Here is an 18,632-nt window from a genome sequence, read left to right on the forward strand (position 1 = left end):
AAAGGTGGGTTCCACAGCCCACCACTTGCAGGACACTCAGTTTAACATGTATTGGAGCAAGCTGAAATGCCACAGGTGTGTAATAGTCTTCCCTGCAATCTGGCCCTATATATACCCACCTCATGTTAGGCTGTGTCCATATGTGGCACCTGTCTGTGTTGTAGCAAGGCAGAACAGTACAGCTGTGCAGGAAGGAGAGTTAGAGATTGTGGACCTGATGTCTGAATGTACCCCATATATATAGGTATGTATATGTGTAAATATATATATATATATATATATATATATACATGTATGTCTACAGCAATACAGACACCTATATGTGTGTATATATCTATATATATATATATATATATATATATATATATATATATATATATATATATATATATATGTGTGTGTGTGTGTGTGTGTGTGTGTGTGTGTGTGTATATGTCTACATATATACAAACACACACACACACACACACACACACACACACACACATGTCTACATATATACAAACACACACACACACACACACACACACACACACACACACACACACACACACACACACACACACACACACACACATATAGAAATACATGTCCCCTATATTTCCATCACAGTGCTGCATGTTATTTGTGAGGGAACATCACACATAGCAATACAAACAGATATATACAGCTATAAGTGTGTGCAACATGGACAATTATGTCACATGTGAATCCTTGTTGGGACCACATTGCCCTTCTCTGTAAAGTAGGGAATGGAAATTTGGTGAAGGATAGCAGGTACATTTGTGGAGATGGTTTGGGTTGGTAGATATAGAAGACAGCCTACAGGAGTAGTATATGACACATGTGATAGGTAAACACCCTGGATGGTGGGTGTGGTCTGTGATGCTGAAACCCCAGGAGCCCCCATATGGAAACAATGGGAACAAGGCCCCCACCCATTGCTAGTCACTCCAGCAGCTTCACAGCCCTGAAGGTGCCTGGCCTGGAGGCTGCACAGGAGGTGCATGTGGACCCTGTGATTGTGTACTGAGGGCCTCAAGGTGCTGTAGCACATCCCATAAGTTTCTGTGGAGCCCCCTATGGAACAGACCCTGGACCTGACCTTGGGTTACAGGATCATGTCTGTGTGTGCCTCCATGGGGGGGATACCATCCCCTGAGGTGGTTCTATGTGAAGGTAGTGCTGGACCAGTAGATGAGGAGGCCCCAGTGTGGGTCCTACATGTGATGTGGCCTGTTAACATGGCCAGATGAAGTGGGAGAAGTGGTTCTGCTGGCAACTATTCCCTAAACATGCTATTGTGTCACTGTTATAGAACATATGTGGGTAGTAATAGTCCACACAATCCCAGAACATATCCAACAGCATGCATAGATATCCCCAATAACACATAATGACAGATGTTCAGTAATCACTTCGCAAGTATACCACATGCATATATGGAACCATAGTGGCCCTGATAATGGCATGCAGGAGAAATAGTCTGTAACAGGCCAGCAATGATAGTGTCCCCACAGGGAACATGGTTACAAACACATAGCACAATGCGTGGTACAATACGATATATTTCCCAATGGTAGGTAAGCTGTAGCCATACCTATTGAGTTGTGTGCACAGCTTGTTGTCACTGATATGGTGGGACGGAGACAGAGATGTGTATTAAGAACTATGGTAACCTTGCTATATGAGTTGCTCAGATCTGTTTCCATCTTTATGTATTTCAGGCAAGATGTCCCACGGCCGGTTAGCAGTGTATTCAGCGCTCAGAAAATGAGATCATTCTTAACCACCTGATACAGCACTACCAGGTTCTCTTTGGCAGGGCAGCCCATGAGCAGTAGGAGCAGACTGCCCTGTGGAATGATCTAGTCCACAGGGTCAATGATGTCAGCCTGCATAACTGCAGTTATGAGCAGGTCCGGCATCATTGTAGTGACCTGCTTCACAATGGCTGATGGCGTGCTGCTGCAGTCCGAGCGGAATCAACTCACAACAGGGGGTCATGCCATCCATCCCTCCTGACACATGTTGAGCAGCTTCTCACCAACCTAACGGCACCTGCCCGCCCGCACACGTAACATCTGGTGGAGACCATAGTGGAGGTGGGTGCTACCCACACACCAGCTGAGGAGCATGCAGGTAAGACCACAGGGCACATCAGTAGACCATTGTTGTGTATGCATCCACAACTGTACAGGTAGATCATGCATATATGAGATGTCATATATATAGCCTGTTGCTACATAGTAATAATAAACAGATGTGCATAAGCTGTAGTATTGTGGACTTGTACTGTTGATGTACTGTAATGCTGCACCCACCCTGTAGCAATGCCACAGCTGTGGCCAATGACATCACATCTGTCGCACTCTTATGTAGGTCCCTCTGGTATACCACCAAGGCAGCAGGATGCAGCTGGTGAGTATGGTTTATGTTCATGCTTGCCAATACACCGGTCATGTAATGGCTATGGTATATTCCATGCACATATCTAACACACCTACCCGTAATGCATGTCGTACATGTTCACGTTTTGTTGCTGTTAACTGCACTGCATCACAGTGGTGACCATGATGTGGTATATGAAGAGTTTCTCAGACACCTGCAAGATAACTAATATCCTGTCTTTGTGAAATGTGTCCACAGGGATGAACACAATGGTGGGACACATGGCCTACAGTAGGGACATGTGTGAAACATCATGCTTATACAGTGCTACAACAGTGTATATACCAATATCACAATGGCAACTGATACAGATCTACACTACAGCATATCATAATACTGTGGTCCATAACCCTCAACACCTGCATTGTGGTCCCAACATGAGCACTGAGTGTGTAATATGGAATCATAGGTTAGGCCAGCAAATATGGGGAATACATACATTCACAAACACTGGAAGCATATGTGTGCACACACTCCAGAGAAAATATAGTGGAGGCAGCTGTTGAGGTACTGCCTGCATGCATTTGTCAAGGAAATGCACCTTTCAGCAAGTACATGTCCCCAGTGTCACACCACATAATGCTATGCTGTCCAAGACATTTGGCCATCAAATGTGAACATTTACCTGCAACAGAGACAGGTGTGGCTTACACACATTTTACATGACACGGCGTTGGCCCCATACCCAACATGTAGCACCCATGAGCTGCACATGTAGCCATACCTCACCATTGCATATGCCATGGCAAACAGTGCAGACAGTCATGTATGTGGCAAGGATGTATGGGACAGGAATGATATAGGAAATAAACAGATGGCCACCCAAGACAAATGATGTCACATGTAGCAAACTGGTCATGTGGGCTGCCCACTAACATGCCACAACACTGAGGGGTTAGCAGGAATGTCTAGCAAGTACTGACTCTGCGGTACCCGTGTTAGCATTTGCCTGGACTCTGCAAGCGCATGGTCTGTGGGTTAGGGTAATCAGATGTGAGAGTTGTACCACAGGAAACATCAGCCAGGCCACTCTACAGATAGTGTATGCATAACAGAAGAGGTCCCCAACAGTCATGCGTTGCAATGTGTACTGGTGTACCATGGCCATGTTGGAAACCTACAGACAGTATCATGCAAGATACAGGTGCTGCACAACCAATGCCTCACCCCACGTCAGGCCCACCATCCCCACCTATACTGTGCCGGTGCCAGTGTACATCTGTACGTTTGCCAGTCATTAGCTGGGACTAAGCTGTTACAAATGGTGTTCAGTGTTTGGGACACTGCAAACTGACACACATGTGTAGGCCATAGTTGTCAAGTATCTGCAAAAAGGCTGAAGGTGGAGAGGGTGTGTCATCATAACACACCAGCGCACTGCAACAGGGATCCTAAGGATGCTATGAATGGCTGTATCTGCACAAAGTCAGTTTCAGGAACTGTGGCAGACGTAACCCTGACTCCACAGCAATAGTGATGACAGTGTGTGAACTCCAAGGGATGTGCTCATGAGCAGACCTTGCAATCATGCAGAGTTGGGGGACATGTGTAGGGCAGACTGACCATATACTGGCAAATGTAGATGGCCCATGCTAGTATACCCCTGCCAGGAATAGTGACTGTTGTAGTACATAAAACAATAGGTGCAACAAACCGTCATGATAAGGGTGTGCACACATATGCACCCAGGGAGTATATGCATGGCGGTAAACATCTGCATACCTAACACATTTGTTAGACACTGCATGTGAATGTACAGGACATATGTCACATATCAGGCTCAAGTAATGTTAATATATGCGGTGATGTGGTCCCATGGCATATCAAGGAAGAGTGCATCATATCATTAAGGGTGTGTACACTCCCCATAGTCATGGTAAGGTTTGACAGTTGTCAGTGTAATAGTATCATATTGGTCATACATGCACCACTGATGTTGAGATCTGTAAACCAGACATCAGGCATTCACAAATGACATCTGTCCACATATCATCCCAGGTATGTGTCTCACAAACACATAGGGGCTGTGACCATTAGAGCAGACATAACTGACACAGTAATACAAATTCAGCAATGGTTTGTAGACCTGTGATGTATGGTGCACAGTACATGGCAGGGTGCAGACCAGGTGCACAGCAATACTGTGTACATGGGTGCAGTGTCTTTTTTCAGGGGAAGGGGCATCACCTACTAACACAGCCCATGCAGCACACACTTGTATACTGTTGCTAGCATGGATTGACTATAGCTGCACTGCATGCTGTTAAGTACCATATGTTATGCATGTTGACAGATAGGTAATGGGAGGACTGTGTGTACTATCTTTGTGCAACCTCACCTGGAGGTGTATGTGTGTGTGTTTGTGTGTGTGTGTGTATGTGTGTGTGTGTGTGTGTGTGTGTGTGTGTGTGGGTGTGGGTTATTTTGTCTGTAAGTGCAATCTGGTGGAGTGGAGGGAGGTTGATGCATGTAGGATGTGTGTGTGCATGTGTGTGTTTGTGTGGGTGTCCATGTATGCACATGTATGATTGTGGGGTTGTTCATACAGCAGTACTTCCCTTTGGAATCGTGCAGTACATGGACATGGACTGACACATGAGACATCAGAAATACTTGTCTGATATGTAATCACAAGACAGCTGATAGTATAATAAGGGCTGTAGCATGGAACATGCATTGGGAGGGAAACTAGACACCAGATATACCCTTAATATTGCAATCAGCAGAAAGGTGAATGACTACCCATGTATGCAGCACTGCAGATGCATTGGGGAATTACTAGACAACACCAGGGAGTGTATCTACATATTTCTGTTGTCCACATGATAAGTTGATTGAGCAGCAGATTTGGCATGTACTGAGCAATAGTTACATATGATACTCCAGTGTGTGACATTATGGAGTGAACATAGTAGCCCCTAACATATGGAGGCCATGCTCATGATGTCAGGACATACCCAGGGTGAACACTGGATAACAGCAGTATGGCCATGTAAAACCTACTCCACTCAAGTCAAGGAGGTAATGGAATAAGAGGTCTTGTGTTGTGCTCAATCGTCTAGGCATTTAGAGGAATGATACGTTAATGAGTGGTATTAATGAGTGTATGTTACCAAGTGTGATGTAGGATGGGGAACTTACGTGAATAAATGTGGGACTGTCTGTAAACACAGGGACAGGTAGGTATTATTGTGAAATTTCAGGTGTGTGTGTGTGTGTGTGTGTGTGTGTGTGTGTGTGTGTGTGTGTGTGTGTGCGCACGCACGCATACGTGTGCATGTGTGTATATGTGTGTCTTGTTATGCAATGCCGTACAGGTCTTAAAGTGCATTTCTTGTTTTCCTCCACAGGTGGCAAGGTGGGTCAGCATCCCTCCTGCATGCAATCTGATGTTGGTGTCCATACAGACACCGAAGATGATGATAGAACTGTTGAGACACAGGTGGGGTTGTCAGAGGCCAAAACTGTGCCATCATTTGACATCCCCCTGGTAGCCACCCCAACCCCACACACAGTTAGAGTGCTTATACGTACCCCATCGTCAGTAGCTGTAACAGAGGGACAGTTGGCGGTTTGTTGCAGTACAGAGGAGACTGTGGTATCTAAGTCTACTGTGTCTGGTCACAGCAAGTATAGCCAGATGTCCGGTAAGGAACCACATAGGCAGATGTGCCGGGGTGCTTGTGGTAGGGCCTCTGGTCATCATGCCCCTGGCAGAAGTGCCACAACTGGTACCACCAGGTGCATGTTTCTGACTGTCATGGGGGTGCAGGCACATGTGGAACACCAGACAGGGCCTGAGGCTGCATAGGACTGCTCTCTCATCTATAAGTGGCAACTTCCATGAACTTCCAGGTGCTCTCCGTGATTATACCAAGGTCATGGATAGACAGTTGGGTGAGATGATGTGCCTCGCTGACCATGGTTTATCTGTGCTCAAACATGTGGTACGAATGGGGCAATGGCCGTGTGGATACAGGCCAGCAACACCAACAGCTGGCAGTCAATGTGAATGTGCTAAGACACCAAGGTGCTCCAGTAGTGGCATTATCATCCCCTGCACTGCAGGAGGGGGGTGCTGTCCACACCACACCACAGCAGGCCACGTGCACATGGCCCTGGCCAGTCCCAGGAGGGACATGGTTCCAACGGACATCTGTCATCATCAGGGGAGAGTAGCACATCAAGGCCTGTACCTGGATGTGCCCATGGAACCTCTGTCAGGCACAGTCTGTGTGTCCGTGATCGGAGGCAGTGAACTGCACACCCTGACAGGTATTGTCTGCAGCTGTCCAAAACACATCTGTATAGGGCAGCCACATGGCAGAACTGTGTGCATGCATACCCACACAATATACAAACACACCTAAGGCAACCCCATACCTACACACACCACATCACAATGCCCATTTCAGCTAATTACACCCTTCACCCACACACATGGTGTCAAATGTATGGCCCACCCTCAGTCTCTGGCAAACCAACTGGTCTGCAGTAATATTCCATAAAAGGTATGACACTGTGGTGACACCATGGCTGTGACATATCCTAGGTACAGTTGACCACATGTCACAGGTCTGTTTAACAGTTACTGCCTGTGCCACATGGACAGGTGACCTGCAGGGGCATGTATAATCAGCAACATGATGTAGATCCATCCACATACATGCACACTCTTACTTGGCAACACTGGGACTAGACCCCTACCTAGGTATGTAGTGCTACTGCACACACCACTCAGTGTTTATGGTGAGGTGTGTTCCAGGTTACATGTTACATGCAGAACATCCCCAGACATGAACATTATGGTAATGGGGAAGTAATGGTTGTATATGGACAATACATAGTGTGACGTACCATCATATACACATTAACAGACACATAACAGGTAGACACACATCCGAGAGACCTGGGCCTATTGGTGCTAACTAACTTGTCAGTGTGTCCAATGTGTTACAGGTAGGCTGCACACAGCACATGCATAACTGGGCTGGATTGTGGTATCAGTTACCTGTATGGTTGATGGTGACAGTGGTCCCCATACAGTGGTACATGGAACATGTACTGGGTGTACCATGATGTAATGACAGTGTAGACAGCACCCACACCCCACAGTGGATATTGTACACACTGGAACCCATGATGACACTCTGACATACCCACCATCACATATTGCCCACGACTACAATACAACCCATTGTCCATTCCAACAGTGGTACTACAGGGATATGCATCTAATGCACATGCCACAGGCATAGTAGTGTGATGCATTGCCATGCCTCACCTATGAGCAGCAACATCACTATTCATAATACTGTGTGGCAATGCATATTGTAATAGGAGTATGTGGCCTTGGAATGCTTTACCCTACAGATATACAGACATGAACACATACACACACTTGCCAGAACTCAATGGGTATTTCATGCCTATCGACCCATTTGTACAACAATGTTGTGCTGGTACTGCAAGGCTCATGTAGCCACTACAGAGAGGAGCATAACAGGGTACATGAAATGTCCGGTACAGCAGCAGACACATCTTACTATGGCAATAGGTGTTGTGGTGGGTGTGAATGCCCTCATGGTATTCCAAACTACAGGTGTACTAACACACAGACAATGCTATCCTCAGTAATGCAAACGTACACATTTGTCAGTACTGGGGTGCATCGCTGCAGGTGGTCACAGGTGTGCACCTAGCTATTGTCCATGTAGATATGGGAAGTTTAGGGGATATGTGTACAGTGGTATCATGCTACCTGCCATGTGCCAGCAGGCAATCTATCAACAGACACCACTGTGGTGACCCTCAGGGTGAGAGTGGCATGCATCAGCCAATCCTCTGGGTGCCTCCTGCAAATGGCCGCTGAGGTGAACCAGTTGACATGTATGCAACATGTATTACAACACAGTGTCTGTGATGGAGACCTGTAACCAAGCATGTTCTGTTGACTGTGGTAGTGTAGGGTTGTGGAGGTACCTGTGGCATGTGGTGCGTACAGGGTGTTGTGTCCTATCTGTGCCAGTTATAACACAGCTGGGCAGACATGTCAGTGTCAGTCAAGCATAGGTTGTCTGTATGTATCCAAGCTGGATACCTGCCATCTGCACATCTGTACAGGGACTGACTGATATCATCTTGGCAACTAGCTATGCAGTAGAATGAATGTGTTGACAGATAGATGTCTGACACCAATATGTATGCCATTACTACATGTTGGAAGCCTTCACTGACATGTGCTGTACAGACAGTAGTCTACAGTTACTTTCCACATGTCAGATTAGGGAATATGTACTGTGACACAGCTTACACAGCAGGAACATGACAGTGAGGCTTCAGAGTCCAGCTATGCCTGCATGGGTGCTTGTTGCCAGTACTACATTTAGCAATCTACTCTTGCCTGGGACAGTACTGTCAACAGTAGTAATGGCATGATACATTACATGCCAGTGTGACGGCATGTAACATGGGTTACTACCCTTGTATGTAACACATTCACACAGATAAGAGTACTGTACAGGTCTTATATACTTGAGTGTCCCAGACATGACACTCTCACCCCTTGCTACTGTAATGATGGCACATAGACGGATGTTTTGTACATGGCATTACATACACTTATTACAGATGTCATTACCCTGCTATGTTATCAGACTGGGATGTGAGCACTCATTACCAGGGGTGAGCCATGCTTCACAAGTATCAGCATTGCTGCAATATAACAACTGAGCACATTTGGGCACTAGTAAATGAAGCCTACATAGTGTAAACACCCATACGTTTAACTATACGCAAGCACTGCTTAGCTTCACGCAAACCCACGCAAACCCGCTTAAAACTGTTCAAAACTGCCTTAACCACTCTGTATCCAACAACCCTTGTTCTGCCCAGCAACAAAATAAACAGCCCTTACAGGTCTTGAACCGAGGACCCTGTACACTATAGACACAACAGTTAACCACTACGCCATGACAGCTTTAAAAACAGTTTTTCCAATATATCTGTCAGTACACATATTGAATAGTATTGAACAACTGCTGTGACTTCCACAATTGTGTAGTAATTGTTAGTGATATTACTGTTGCATCACGTATGTTGCTATCTCTAAATATACGCATATCAGATACATACAGTTTGATATATCTGGGAAGGTATACACAACCGTAATGTTTACACATGACAAGGATATGGCTATAAACATATACATATGTAGATATATGTCGGCATGTACATACACATATATATTCATATATATGTATTTCTACACATCTGCATAGTGCATTATATATATGGCCATTTATAGATAACTGTGTGTACGTGTGTGTATATATATATAATATATATATATATATATATATATATATATATATATATATATATATATATATATATATAGGTTCATAGGTTCATAGGTTCATACTAGGCTATCTGCCCTAGGGCATTTATAAGTCTAGCCAGAGTGTGTTTGGCTTTCACCACCCATTTTAAATGAATTTTGCTATGCCCTTTTTTGAGGTTAGTATACTGTGCCTCTGTCTAACAGTGACACAGAAGTGGTACCCGGGGTAAACCTATTATCTCCCATCCACTCATCAAGATTCCTCTTGAAGAGAGTCAATGAGGGACTCTGCCTAACCTGGACTGGGATTTTATTTCAGAGTGAAGGGAGCCTCTGGGTTACGAATCTGTCCCTCCAGCATGTCCTATTTATTTCAGTGCTGAGGTTCAAGTCTCTCGAGCGCATAGCTCGATGGGATTTGGATTTTCTGAGGTGCAGCATGTCCATTAATTCTGGGTTGGACATGGCTTTATACGTCAGGCACAGATCGCCTCTGAGCAGGCAGTATGCCACTGAGCAGAGCTGGAGTTTCTTTAACCGGGCAGCATATGGCATCTGTTTGAGCCCTTTGATCCTCTTGGTGAGGTACTTTTGGGGTCTTTCCAGTTGCTGCAGGTGTCTGGTAAGGTACATCCCAAAAGGGGCATTGTACTCAATTGTGGGCCTGATGAGGGATGAGTAAAGAGGCACGATGACCTCCCTTGATCTAGATGTGAATCCCTTCATGATTAGGTGGGCTATATAAAATGTTTTTCTAACCACTTTGGCCACGTGGTTGTCAAATGAGAGATTGCTATCAACTTGGGTCCCCAGGTCCCTAATTACTTCTTCCATACTTAATGGATTACCACCTATGTGGTAATTTGTGGGCACTTTGTTTTTGCCAAAGGGGATGACTATACACTTGTTGGCATTTAGCTTGAGGCCATGGCTCTGGCACCAGTTGTCTGTTTCTATGAGGCCCTTTTGTAGGATGCTTGTGTCGGCTGGAGAGTCGATTATGGCGCCCAGTTTGCAGTCATCTGTGAACTTGGTCAGCCACAGTCCTTCCGTGTTAGCCTGTACCTCCGAGAAATATATATACCAAACAAGAGAGGTCCCAGGACTGAGCCTTGTGGGACGCCACTTGTAACTGGTTTGGAGTCTGACATGGCTCCAGCAATTCTAACCATGTGGGTTCTGTCCTTGAGCCAGTTTGCAACCCATCTGGTGACATAGGTGTTTATATTTAAGCTGATGAGCTTATCTATAATGCCCGAGTGGGGTATTGTATCAAAGGCTTTTGCAAGGTCCAGGTAGGCTGTGTGGACCACCTTCCCCTCGGCAATGGCCTTGTTGACTGTTTCAAAGAAATCAACCAGGTTTAAGAGGCAGGATCTGCCCTTAACAAAGCCGAACTGGGTAGGATCCAGTGCCTGTAGGTCCCCAATATCTTTATTTATGAGGTCCATGATGATCCTTTCCATAGCTTTGCAGACCAAGCTAGTCAGGCTTATGGGGCGATAGTTTCCAGGATCCGTTGAGGCACCACCTTTGTGGAGAAGGACCACTGTTGCTATATGCCACTCTTTGGGTACATATCCTGTAGTAAGGCTGAGATTGAACAGTAGTTTTATGTTTGGGTTTAGTTCTTCTTGGAGTTCATGTAGGACGCAGCCCGGGACACCGTCTGGTCCCATTGATGCTGTGTTTTTTGCTTTGGAGAGGGTGGCTCTTACCTGAGCATCTGAGATGTCAGGGGGGCAGCACTCTGCTTGCATAGATATTTGCCCTTTTGGTGGGGAAGGGGGGGAGAAGTTTGCGCTGAACCTGTCAGCTAGGATGTTGGCAATGTCTGTGGGTTCGGTGTATTTTTTGTCATTTTGGACGAATTCTGAGTATATCTGGGAATTCTCACCTAGGTTCCTAACATAACTAAAGAAAGCCTTGTGATTATCCTTAGTGTCCTGTGCAATTTTTCACTTGAGGCTGGCCTTAGACGATTTTATGAGTGCCCGTAGTTTTTTGATAATACTGATCAGAGATGCCTTCCCTTTTTGGGATTTTGCTCTATCATGTAGTAGCTTCCTCCTTCTATTGTATAGTTTGTTTATGGCTGGGGTCCACCACACAGGACGCCTAACTTTGGAGGATTGGGTCTTGGTTTTATTTGGGATTTCATGATCCATGCATTCCTGAAGGTGTTCATAGAATGCGTTTATAAAGGATTCTGCGGTCTGGGCCATATTTTCCACAGGCCCGGGGGCTTTGAAGGATTCCACCTCGGTTTTGAGGAGTGTGAAATTTGCTTTAGAGAAGTTTTTCACTGTGGTTTTCTGGGCAGGGGCTGGGGTCGGGATGTGAATATCTAGTGAGATTAGTTTATGGTCTGATGTTACCAGTGAGGGATACACTTCAGGTCTGGAGCATAGAGTCCCCATGTTGGTGATGATCAGGTCCAGTATGTTTTCTCCTCTTGTGGGAGTGGCAACAAGTTGTTCCATAGCATTTGAGTTTATAAATTCTAGGAACCTTTGGGCTAGGGTGTTGGAGCTAGAGTAATGCTCCCAGTCTATGTTAGGGTAGTTTAAGTCACCCAATATAATGGTGTTTGGAGAGACCTTCATATTTTCCATTGTTCTCAGGAAGGCCGAGTGGGGTTCCTGGGTTTGGGAGGGTGGTCTGTAGCAGGCTATAAACTGGAAGGCAGTTTTACCCACTGTTAGTTGCACATGGATAGTCTCTGATGCTTCGTGCTGTGCCACCAACCTGGAGGTGTGGGTATCTTTGATAAATATTGATACTCCCCCTCCTTTTGTGGTTCAGTCCAAGTTTTGGGGCCGAAAAACATGGTATGAGGTATAACCTGGTAGTGCTGGGGTGCTCTCGGGAGCCTTGAACCAGGTTTCTGTTACTGCACAGATATCAATGTTCTCCATGCTAAGGAGAGTTTCGAGTGCGTGCATCTTGAGGTTTAGACTTCTGGCGTTGAGTAGCATTACTTTTAGTTTCTTATCCCTTGTGATACCTATGGAGGTGGGTTTGTCTTTTGAGCCTTGCCTAAAAAAGGCACTATGGGGGTGGCAAGAGCCTTTGCCAATATCCGAAAGCCCAGGGATGACAGGTGCAAGCCGTCACTAGCGAAGCATCATGGCTTGTCGAGCATGTCATCCCAGGCAGACAGGCCTTGGATCCCCTTTGAATGACACCAATACGTAAGCCAATTGTTGAAATTGATCATCTTGTCTTCATATTGTGGCATCATTCTTGGTGAGGGTAAGATGCTACTCAAGGTCAGGGTCATACCGGCCTGGGCTACATGGTCAGAGAGCTCCTCTATGTCTCTTTTCATGCAGTCCAGGGAGATACGTCTCAGGTCATTCACACCAGCATGGACAATGACTGAATCATATTTGTACTTGCCTTGGAGTGACCTGAGTGCTTGTGTTATGTGGCAGATCCTGGTGCCCGACAGGCAGCTCACCGTGACCTTCTCCTTGTTCAGCCTGGTGAGCGGGACGTCAGTGTGCCTGACAAGAGAGTCACCTATTACAAGTGTATCAGGTGTGTTGTTTAGCCTTAAGGGCTGTGACTGTTCAGCACACTGGCTTTGTGAGCTATGTGTTGCACGTGTTTTGTTTTGGGGTAGCGGTTGCTTGGGTGTCTGCTTTGGAGGTCTCTGCTGCTTAGGCTGATTTTTATTTAGAGCCTCTGAGTATGTTTTTGTATGTTTATGTGTTTGGTTTGCTGTCGTGGTAGGTCTATGTGAGACTGGAATTGTAGTGAGTTTGGTTTCCTTCTCCTCCTGACTGGTTACACCAGTACTGAGTTGAGAGAGCTTAGCCTCCAGTTTGGCTATATGGTTGCATCTCTCACATGTGTTGGAATTTGTTGGGAGGAGGAAAGGGTTGTCTGTGTACATGAGGCAGTTGTCACATTGCCTCAAGATTCCCAGATTCACCAGCTGGACTGGAGAGGAGATTGACAACTGGCCTTTGGACATGCTAGAATAGTATTGGGAATTCCTTTATAATTGAAAAAAGGGCCAATGGGGAACAAAGTACTCAAGGGGAGTTTGTGAGGGTGTAGTGCTTTTAATTTTTTAGTGCTGACTTATATAATTGCTTTAGTGAGCAAGTGCCAGGCTTTAGAGTGGGAATAGGGTGTTTATTATGAGAACTAGATCAGTTCTAAGGGAAAAAGTGAAGAGCCGACTTTGTGGAGCCAAGAATGGTTTAAACACAATTAAGCAGCGCTGCCTGATGCTGCGCTATGTGCAAAATCTCGCAAAGCCGCGCTAAAGCGGGTTTTATACAGGGGGGACTTGAAAGAGCTAGAAATTGGCCCAAAACGGCCAGTAGACTACCAGATTCTTGTGCTGGGAACACTCCTCCAGGGATAGATAGGCTGCTCCAAGCTCCCCACTGCCACTGGTGAACAAAGAAGCCTCCCTTTATCCAAGAAAGGAAATGGACAACACAGGAACTTTCCAAAAGTCCAGAATACAGCAAAGCCTGTATTTGAACTACTCTAGGTCAGGAAAGATGGGAAACAAGGAAAAATGTTTTTTCTTTTTTTGCAACAAACAGCAGGAAAATGCAATAAATATGTAACACAGGATAGCGCACTTGAGTGTGTAGCCTCAACAGGTAAATGCAACAAACAGGACAAACTTTAAAAGTGCAGGTGCAAAAACAACTTTAAACAGTTTAAAACAGTTCAAGAAGCAGAAATACTTGCAGTTTAGCTAGATCGGACAGTCGCCCAGGTAGTATATATATATATATATATATATATATATATATATATATATATATATATATATATATATATATATATATATATATATATATATATATATATATATATATATATATATATATATATATATATATATATATATATATATATATATATATATATATATATATATATATATATATATATATATATATATATATATATATATATATATATATATATATAGATATAGATATATATATATATATATATATATATATATACATAATAGATATATATATATATGTATGCACATCCTATGTGTACAGATATACCTATTTAGGTTGCTATATATGTAGATATCCATAACTATATGTGTATACATATATATATATATATATATATATATATATATATATATATATATATTTATTTATTTATATATATATATATATATATATATATATATATATATATATATATATATATATATAGATATATATACATATATATATACACATATATGTATGTAGATATGTATATGTCTATATATCCTTATAGATATATGGATATATATATATATATATATATATATATATATATATATATATATATATATATATATATATATATAGGGTCTATATTAGAACACTGAACATTCAAAATGTTGAGTGTTCTAATATCAAACCCTAGCAATCGAAAATACAAAAATTGAATATTCGGAACAGCAAATTTTTTTCCTAGGGAAAAAGTTTGCTGTTCCAAAACACATACACACAACACAAGCACACCAAACAAACAGCAATCCACACACATACACCTAAACTCTTACGCCTAACCTTGCACTAAACTATACATGCACCACTAACTATCCACTTACCTTAACCCAAACCCTAACCCTAAGGTCCGTCACTATCGCACAGTCACCTCACCCGCGCCCTAACCCTAACTCACCTAATCCGCTCTAACACACACGTCCACACAATCACACATTTACCTGACCTGCGCCCTAACCCTAACTCACCTAACCCACACGTCCACACAATTGCACACATACCTGAACCCGACCCGTAACTTTCCACCAGAGCGCTGAAAATACCAAAGCAACAGAAACGGACAACATAATTCTTTCCCTAGGAAAGAATTTGGTTTCCTGTTTCTTCGATATTTTCAGTGTTCACTGAAAACGGGTCAATATTAGAACACTCAACATTTCAAATGTTCGGTGTTCTTATATAGACCCTATATATATATATATATATATATATATATATATATATATATATATATACATATATATATATATATTTACCACATATCCAGAACATGGAGTGGAGTCCTACCTCAGCATCAATAGTCCCAACCTCTTAGTGCAAGGAGATGTCATGTATGTATTGCTGATATATATATGTAGACTGTAACAGGGGTTGTCTTAACAGACATTTTGTGTGTGGGAGGTGACATCTGCTTTTGTCAAGTATGCCATCGGTTACTGACAGACATCCTAAGGACATCATAGTACAGTACCACTGATAGTACAGTAATGATCCTGTGGACTACAGCAGACATATGACCAATATATGTGGACAGTCTGGCACTCTGTGGTCAGTCCAGAGGTTTACACAGATCCCCTACATGCGAGACAAGTGGACCATGCCTGACAATGTGGATGTTAACAGCCATGTACATGAGTATATCACTTAAATACTGGACTACATATGCCCACACAATTTATGCATTCACGCACACAAGTCTGTCCTGACACATAATACCTGGTGGTGCAGAGGACACATGGCCATATACTACCCAGTAGTTAGTGACATACATCTGTACAGAATCCCACTGCTTTATCAGAAATACACAACAGTTATGGTGACCTGGCAGCAGTATGTCTTGCAAATATCTGGACATAACAGCACACTGGGTAATTACACTAAGCTGCTAGGCATGTAACAAAGCACTGTGCAAACTACAGGCAGACTGCCACAACACTGGACAACATTTTGTATGGAGGAATACACATGTACCTGCAAATATAACAGACTCTACATGGATGTCACAGCACAGAGAAACAGACATCTGTGAGAAAGTGTACACCCACAGCCAATGTGAACACAGCCACAGCCACGTATGGTATGCAAGCTTAATATGACACTATATGGACTGTCGGATAAACACCACCCTCATACATTCAGTCACACACTAACACTACATAAACTGGGTCACGACACAATGTGGTCCGATGCCTGTCTGTGGTAAGGGACACGTGTGTGTTTGGCCCTACAGACATGTGAGCCGATAGGATACCATACACTAGAGCTGCATGTAACATCAGATAGAAATGGACCAAGAACAATGGCATCTACCACAGTCTGTGCACAGGCCAAGGTACATGTTCACAATACACATACTGTCAATAATCACCATAAGTACAGAGACCCCAGTACTGCACACACAACTGCAGAATGCCCAGGTTATGTTCTCAGAAATAACTCCTGCAGCACATAACACATCTAGCAGTCTGATATCTAACTATCTTGTTATCAGGTATAATGTCAATAAATAATGGTGTACAGAACATATGCACCTTTTATTGAATAACATATGTACAAAGGTTGACAGACATGTAGCTGGAGCCACAAACACTGGGCCAGTATTGGCTTGTACCCTCATACATTTACTGTCGTAAGAAGGTTTGTTGTGACATATGTCTTATGAGGGATATGAAGTCAGTAACTCTCATGGTTGTCACCATGTACTGACTGCAATCCTCAGACTATGCTTCTGCAGTTCTAAGATAGGTGATCTGTGAGTAACACAAGAAACATAAGACTCCAAACACTGCCCAGTCTGCAGATAACCCTACAGGTGAGAGTTTCCTCAAACACATAACACTGTCATGACAGGTATTAACTGATGTAGACCAGCATATCCACACACACCCTGTTAAGCCGACATCACCCCAAATGCAGAAGAGCAACACTTACATTCTATAAGCAACACTTACATTCTATAGTCATGTCTGGCACATCTCTCTCTTGTTTGTTGGCCTGTCTACACAGTGTATGCTGTTAGAGGTAAATCCCAATACCATGTGTGATGCTGTTTGCCAAACACCAACATGAGTTCATGTTCGCAGTGAATAAAAAGGCCCAACACCCACATGATGTTCCTAGATACTGGAGTGTATTTCCATGCAATTGGCTATGGGAATGTTACCACAGCTGTTCCACATGCAATCAGCTAGAGGGGAACTGCAATTCGTGCAGATGCCATCAGCTGACATGAGCATCACTTACAAAATAGAAGCTGCTGCCTAAGAAAAGCAGGTGTACTTCTCCACATCTACCAGAGAGGGAGTGAGAGAGACAGACAGAGACAAAGTAATTCAGGGAGGGGGTGGAAGAGTAAAACCTAAGCATGTTTGTGTCATACACCTATCAGTACAGGGTTTCAAACCCCTGACTGACTATGTATTGCTATCACATGTCTACGCAGTTACTGCATGCGCCACATAGCTTACATGTGGGGGACCTGTGCACAGGTATAGCTGATGGTGAGTGACATTTGCAATAGTGGTATAGGAGTGATAAGTTAGATGTAGTACATGTGCCTGTCCACATGAACAGATGTCAATGCTGACACAGCCACACTCTCTCAGAGACTCACACACATTAATGCAGTCTGAGGAAGTCTAGGGTAACAAAAGCGCTTACTGTTTGATGTGAAGAATAAAGTGGAACTTGGTTTTATTTTGGCTCTCTTTGCATTTTTTATTCTAGTTTCTTACCTTCCAATATATTAGAATTGTTTTTGTACATTAACACAGTTGGCAGGGTCAGGAATAGACTTCCTAACTAGCTAGTTTGCCACTATGCAGTAATACGCAGGTATCATATGCACCACAGGGGGTTATATGGATGATATATGGGCAAAGGGTATGTGAAGGTGTCTGACATCAGAAGGCATGCTTCAGTAGGCCACTGGGAGTTGTAGTGAGTGTGAATGGGGTCGAAATCTTTATACTCCACACACACAGACACAGGGTGCCAGTACTGACATGCATGGGTGCATTGCTTCATAGGTGTGTAGTGGTTGACTGTGCCAGAAGGCTGTACAT

This window comes from Protopterus annectens, chromosome 11.part0 (assembly GCF_019279795.1).
Source record: "Protopterus annectens isolate FY-2018-M chromosome 11.part0, PAN1.0, whole genome shotgun sequence".
In the NCBI taxonomy this organism is placed as follows: Eukaryota; Metazoa; Chordata; order Ceratodontiformes; family Protopteridae; genus Protopterus; species Protopterus annectens.